This window comes from Triturus cristatus, chromosome 8, assembly GCF_964204655.1.
Source record: "Triturus cristatus chromosome 8, aTriCri1.1, whole genome shotgun sequence".
NCBI classification, from domain to species: domain Eukaryota; kingdom Metazoa; phylum Chordata; class Amphibia; order Caudata; family Salamandridae; genus Triturus; species Triturus cristatus.
This window is the reverse complement of record NC_140591.1, coordinates 62,485,565-62,492,658: the sequence shown is the minus strand read 5'-3', so window position 1 is coordinate 62,492,658 and position 7,094 is coordinate 62,485,565. Positions and strand designations below refer to the sequence as shown.

Genomic DNA, 7,094 nt, shown 5'->3' with positions numbered 1-7,094 from the left:
CTGGGGTGGAGGGGGAGCTGATTGTAGCCTGCCAACATCCAGCCCAGAGAACCCTCTCTTACCCAAAAGTGACGTGAAAAATGTGTATTAATCGGTTAATGTAGCTCTGAGCCATCCATGAATTATTCGTTCATAATAACATCTGGAGCGTTGTTGTATGACTGTGCTGCACAGTAAACAGCATGATTTAAACAGGATTATTTTCAAATTACCATAAATAAATATAATAATGAAGACACTCATTTGTTTTATATGGTATAGCACTCAGCAGGTGTGGAAGAAAAAAGACACTTGAGAAAACTCATAGGAATCTAACACGTATTTAATGCAAAAATAACCGTCAAGCATCAACAATTCTTTAAGTGCCATTTGCCATTTCAAGGGACAGAGCTCTGCCGTCTGCTCAGTTGCAGCACGTGAAGCTGAATTCTGTACATTTCCGTGCTGCATTTGTAAACTTCTTCTTTATGCAATAAGTGGAGGAAGGACGCATGATGAAACTGAAACTCCAGACAGACACTGGTGCGCAGGCGCCAGGCTCTTCTGGAGTGGAAGAGTGTGCCTGGAAGAAAGATAAAATAAACTATTGTAAAAGGTTGACTTCACCATATCTGCAGCTTCTAGCTTGGATGCGCCAACTTCTGAACGAGACTACACTTACTTGGAAAGTCAGGCTAAAAGTGCAATGTGCAAAACAGGATAACGAGACGGCGGTACATTTAAAATATATGTAAATGTGCAAGAATGTTGCAGCTCCATGGGTACTTTAAGCAAGTATAAAAACAAAACACACACACACGTATATGTGTGTGTGTCTGGGTGGCTGTTGTCGAAACGCGTCGGTTGTGGTCAGTCGTTGTGATTGTTGTACACCACACCATTCTAATAAGCATGTCTGCTGGAAACTAATAAAATACATTTCTTGTCGAAAGTCCTGGATTGTCGTTCTTCGTCTGTGCCGCTGTACGGTGGGCTGAGTCGATTAGGCCGCTGTGGAGTGTGTATATATATATATATATTCACTGAAAAAACCATAGGTTTCACACATGTTATAGTTAGCTGGACATTTTACTGATAAAAAACCAATGAAATTCCCCCGTTATAGTTACTGTAGGCAACTATAACTCACGCGACCGTAATCCTCTGCTGATGCTAATACTGTATTTAGACACTTATTTGCCCATGTCTTCTTCCATTAAATTTTAGCTATACATATATTACAAATATTTTTTTTTCATAAAGACACATATGTCATCAGCAGAGGATTACGGTCGCGTGAGTTATAGTTGCCTACAGTAACTATAACGGGGGAATTTCATTGGTTTTTTATCAGTAAAATGTCCAGCTAACTATAACATGTGTGAAACCTATGGTTTTTTCAGTGAATTTGCAAGGTTTTTTAAATGCTAATTCCTAACTATAACGTGTGTGAAACCTATGGTTTTTTCAGTGAATTTGTACGGTTTTTTAAATGCTAAGTTACTTTACGCCATTTGTGGCGTGCGCGCCCACTTAACGCAGTTCGTCCCGTGCGCGCACGGTGCGCTTCGTGCACCGTGCGCGCACAGTGAGCACGCGGTGCGCTTCGCGCACCGCGTGCCCACGTTACGCTAGATGGGCCATCGGAGCACATGGAGGAGCACATGGAGGTCATATGATGAGCATCGTTGTGACAGGTAAAATATAGGTTTTGTTTATCTCTGATGAGCAATGCACAAAAGGTGCCCTTCGGGCACCTTTTGCACACGGGGTGGGGAGAATGTGGATATTTTTTTTTTTTTTATTATTTCTTACCGTACGCGTACGCGTACGGTAAGCGTAATCGACGAAATTTTCGAAAAAATTAAAATTGCCTTTTTTCACTTGGGGGATCGTTGGGGACTCCCTCGACATGGCTAGGTGCTTGGGAGCTGTGTAAACAGCCCCTTTACATGATTTGCACTTTGTTTTTCAACCCCCTGTCAGATTGCGAGAGAGGTAAGCGCACCGTAAGCGCACCGTAAGCTGGCTCAGATATATATATTGATTTAAAGGCTATTTTCTCAGAATCTACTGAACAGATTTACACCAAACCTACAAAAGGCACTTCCTTGACCTGAGGACTACCTCTCTGCCAAATTTCAAGTAATTCTGTTCAGCCGTTCGGGCTGTAGCTGTGTCTAAAGGTCCTATGGAAAAATGCATGGGAAAAACGCGTTTTGGGACCCCCCTTTTATCTCAGCCCCCGCTTGACGAATCCCCCCGAGACTTTCAGGGTAGGAGCGGAGCGTAGCGCCCCACCTATTTTGAAAAATTCACGAGGATTCGTCAACCGGCGCCAAAGTTATTCAAATTAGAATGTTGCGGATTTCCTATGGAAACGTGGTCCTAACTATAACTACCTACTGGCGACCGCCAGTAGGTAATATATATATATATATATATATATATATATATATATATATATATATATTCACTGAAAAAACCAAAGGTTTCAGGGGCGTTATAGTTAGGAATTGGCATTTAAAAAACCTTAGAAATTCACTGAAAAAAACATAGGTTTCAGGGGCGTTATAGTTAGCTGGACATTTCCCTCGTACAAAACCCTAGAAATTCCCCCATTATAGTTAGTTCAGCTAACTATAACTCGCGCCCCCGCAATGCACTGCTGATGACGTCACATATTACATCACTCATGACATGGTCAGTGACATCACTCATGACATCACTGATGACATCTCAAATGACATCACTGATGACGTCATCCAGTGAGTGTGTGTTTCTGTAAATTTAAAATATGTTTAATATATATATAGGGAAAAACCTATGGAAAAATGAGTGGGTGTATAAGTGTGTGAATGGATGATTTAGTAGGTGCATGACTGACTCTATAAGTGAGTCATTGAAAGTATCTTACTGCAGACTAGTGAGTAAACTGTGTGAATGTCTGTATCTGTCTGTCTGTTGGTGTATAAGCGGCTGCATGGTTTTGTGAATAGCTATATGGGTGTCTCTATGGGTTATTGATTGGTTGTCTGAGTATCTGTATGGGTCCCTGAGTGTTTGTGTGGGTAGGGTGTGTGTGACTCTGTGCATACATGTGTGAGTGGGTGATTCTATGGGTGCATGGTTTTAAGAGTGCATCTGTGATGGACCGTATGGTTGGGTGAGTGTATGTATGGGTGTGTTAGTGATTGAATGTATATCTCAGTGGTACATGTGTGAGTAACTACATATGTGAAAGGCAGTATATGTGTGTAAGAGTATATAAGTGGGTATATGTGAGAGTGTGTGATTGTGAGAGTGGCTGTATGGATGAGTGTGTGCTTGTATCAGTGATTGTATAAGAGCGTAAGAATGAGATGTCATCAGTGATGTCATCAGTGATGTCACTGACCATGTCATGAGTGATATCAATATGTGACGTCATCAGCAGTGCATTGCGGAGGCGCGAGTTATAGTTAGCTGAACTAACTATAACAGGGGAATTTCTAGGGTTTTGTACGAGGGAAATGTCCAGCTAACTATAACGCCCCTGAAACCTTTGGTTTTTTCAGTGAATTTCTAAGGTTTTTTAAATGCCAATTCCTAACTATAACGCCCCTGAAACCTATGGTTTTTTCAGTGAATATATATATATATATATTACCTACTGGCGGTCGCCAGTAGGTAGTTCTAGTTAGGACCTATTTTCCATAGGAAATCCGCAACATTCTATTCCCAGTCTGGCGCTGGTTGATGAATCCTTGTGAAAGTTTCCAAACTTTTGGCCAGCTCCGCTCCGCTCCTACCTTGAAAGTTTTGTGGTGATTCGTCAAGCAGGGGCCGAGAAAAAAGGGGGGTCCCAAAACGCGTTTTCCCCATGCAGTTTCCAATAGGATCTGTTGTCGCAGCTACAGCCCGAACCGCTGAACGGAATGACACCAATTTGGCAAAGAGGTAGTCCTCGGTTCAGACTCGTGCCTTTTGCATAAATGGTGTGAATCCGTTCAGTAGTTCCTGAGAAAATTAGAGTTAAATGTACATAAATATCTATGGCCGGGGAGGATCCGTGGACCCTACCCGCACCGTAAGCGCACCCTCCCTGAACCGAGCGCGCACCCTCCCGATCGCACGCTGAATGCTAATTGGCTGTCGAGTGTCTGTCTACATTCGAAACCAGGAACTGTTGGCGGCCATTTTCTGCCTCGGTAGAAGCAAGGCTGAAGAAGCAAGGGGAATAAGTGTGTAAAACATATAAAGGGGGCAGAGTGGAAATACTCTGACCCTCTAGAGGTGCTTCTAGGACCCCATGGGGCCCCCTTTTTAAAAAAAAAAAACAGCGAAATGCGCGCATGGTGCGCGCATCCTATCGCGTTAGGTGCTCGGATTCTCTCGCGTTGGGTGCGCGGATCCACGGAATTTTTTTTTAAAAAAAGACAAGGAATCATTGGTTGTATGACTACTGTCAACACTGAAAGGTAGGGTGTATATTTCAGTTTTTTAAAGGTATGATTCTTATTGGTTAAGAAAAACAGATTGTAAGGAACATTATATATGATAAGCTGATATGTTGAAAAGTCAAGCACACTTCCTGTCTTGTTTAGCAACATTGTGTGCTGAACTTGTGACCTGTGTGCTCAGTGCAGTGTTTCATGACCTGTTTCTATGGTAACAGGCAGAAGGCATATTGGGGGAAGGGTTGGAATGTATTTCAGTTGGAAAGGGTTGAAATGTTTAACCAATAGAAATGTGTGTTTGCTTTTGAGTTTATGTGTGAAGGATTGTGATTTGATGTTTACATGTATATGTGTGGAAAATGAAAGGGAAACTTTTCCATTCTTTGTTTTTGCTGAGAGGTGCACAGTGCAGAGATTCTGTAAAAGAAAATCTGGTGTGTGACTGATTTACTTCTTAATCTACAAAACAACTTGAAAGGTGAGTTATTTAATTGTGAGGGGATGTATGTAGACTATTTTGATTTTAATCAGACTAATGTATTTCTGCTAGGGAGTACTTTTTTCTCTACAATCTTATTGACAGTGTGTGTGAATGTAGAAACCATTCTGTGATAAGCATTTGTGTTTTTTATGTGTTTGCAGACAGATAACTGTGCTGTTTTTATATTTTGGTAGAATTAGAAACCAGTCATTGTTTATGAATTTGTGAAATGAGTTATGTTTTTACACTAAAATGTAGTACTCCTTCTAGATGAAGAAATGTGTTTTTGTATAGTGCAAGGAATAGTGTTGTTTGTCTAGAATCACCCTGTGAGTCTGTGTACATTTGGGAACCACTGTGAGAGAAGCATTTGGTAACATCATGTATTTAGTGACAGATAACTCTTTTAAAACCTGTCATGTTGTCAAGTTTTAGTAGAATTAGAAGCCAGTTTTTGCTTATGCTTTTATTAAATGAGTCAGGTTTTGACACAAAAGTGCAGTCCTGAAATATGTAGATTGTGTGCAGTTCCCTTATCAGTTCCACAGTAGTGAAGAATTTTTGGTAAACTCCTAGTTATAGTGGTTGTTGTCTAGAATCACACTGTGAGTCTGTGTGCATTTGGGAACCACTGTGAGAGAAGCATTTGGTAACATCGTGTATTTTTTAGCAGATAACTCTTTTAAAACCTGTCATTTTGTCAAGTTTTAGTAGCATTAGAAGCCAGTCTTTGCTTATGCGTTGATTAAATGAGTCATGCTTTGACACTAGTGTGCTGTACTTAAATATGTAGATTGTGCGCAGTACCATTACCTCTTCTAGACTAGTGAATGAGTTTTGGTAAACTGCTAGGGATAGTGTTGCTTGTCAAAAATCACACTGTGAGTCTGTGTACATTTGGGTAAGGATTGTGAGAGAAGCATTTGGTAACATAGTGTATTTGATGACAGATAACTGTTTTAAAATCGGTCATGTTGTCAAGTTTTAGTAGCTTTAGAAGCTATTCTTTGCTTATGCATTGATAAAATGAGGCAGGGTTTGACACTAAAGTGCAGTACCATGTACTATTCTCTTCACTGTGCCAGAACTGAAAAATTAAAAGTTTTACCCAGGCACTAACCTAGCAGTAGTCTGATGATTTAGTCAGTTTCCAAGTACTCATGTTGTGAACGATACATTACCAAATAGATTGCTTCAAATGTCCATGCAGTATGCATGCAGTCTTCTAACATACTATACACTTGTGTTTCACATTTTCAATTCGCTAGTCAGTATCCATACACTTCCAGGAAACACCCTGTAACTCCCTTTGCAGTCCTCTAGTGACCCATTAAGCACCATGTACTAATCCATTCACTGTGCCAAAACCCAAACACTTATAAATTCACCAAGATACTATCTTTGCAGTACTCTAATCATTCAGTCAGTGCCTAAGTATTCATACACTGAGCCAGGCCTTAGCACATGGACTGCTTCAAACCCCTATCCACTATGTATGCAGTCTTCTAACCACCTAGACACTTGTCTTTCACACTTTCAATTCCCTAGTCAGTATCCATACAGGCCAGCAAACATCCTGTCACTCCCTTTGCACTCCTGTAGTGACTCATTCAGTACCAAGTACTAATCCATTCCCTGTGCGAAAAGCCTACCACTTATAAATTCACCTAGGCACTCTCCTTGCTGTACTCTAATCATTCAGTCAGTACCGAAGTACTCATGTAGTGAGCCAGGCCTTAGCACATGGACTGCTTTAAATGCCTATCCAGTATGGATGCAGTCCTCTAATCACCTACACAGTTGTCTTTCACACCTTCAATTCCCTAGTTAGTATTCATACACTTCTAGGAAACACCCTATCACTCACCCAGTGTGTCTCCTTATAGTACTGTAATCATTTAGTCACTTAGCATGTAGTCTTTTAGTGAGGTAGGCTTTAGGGCATGAACTGCTTCAAAGTAGTATGCACTATGCATGTAGTGTTTTAACGATCGTCATACTTGTGGTTCAGGGCTATAGTTTCTTAGTCAGTGTTGATATAAAATGTGCTTGTACAGTAATGGAATAGTATAAATTTGAAAGTTATTAATATACATTTATTTGTGATTCTTTTTTACAGATACAGAACAGGAGTGTTTCTCATCTGTTTGCACTCTTCTCGTGCAAGATTGTTTGGATGAAGGGTCCTTAGGTGT

The 7,094-nt window shown here is 40.7% G+C and overlaps 1 long non-coding RNA gene across 1 annotated transcript in view; it reads right to left on the bottom strand.

The window, feature by feature from the left end:
• Positions 1–304: 304 nt before the first annotated feature.
• LOC146801332 (uncharacterized) overlaps positions 305–7,094 on the bottom strand; it is a 131,191-nt gene continuing 124,401 nt past the window's right edge. The window contains exon 3 of the long non-coding RNA XR_014967616.1: positions 305–562. This is a non-coding gene — a long non-coding RNA (uncharacterized LOC146801332). The remainder of the gene's footprint in view (positions 563–7,094) is intronic.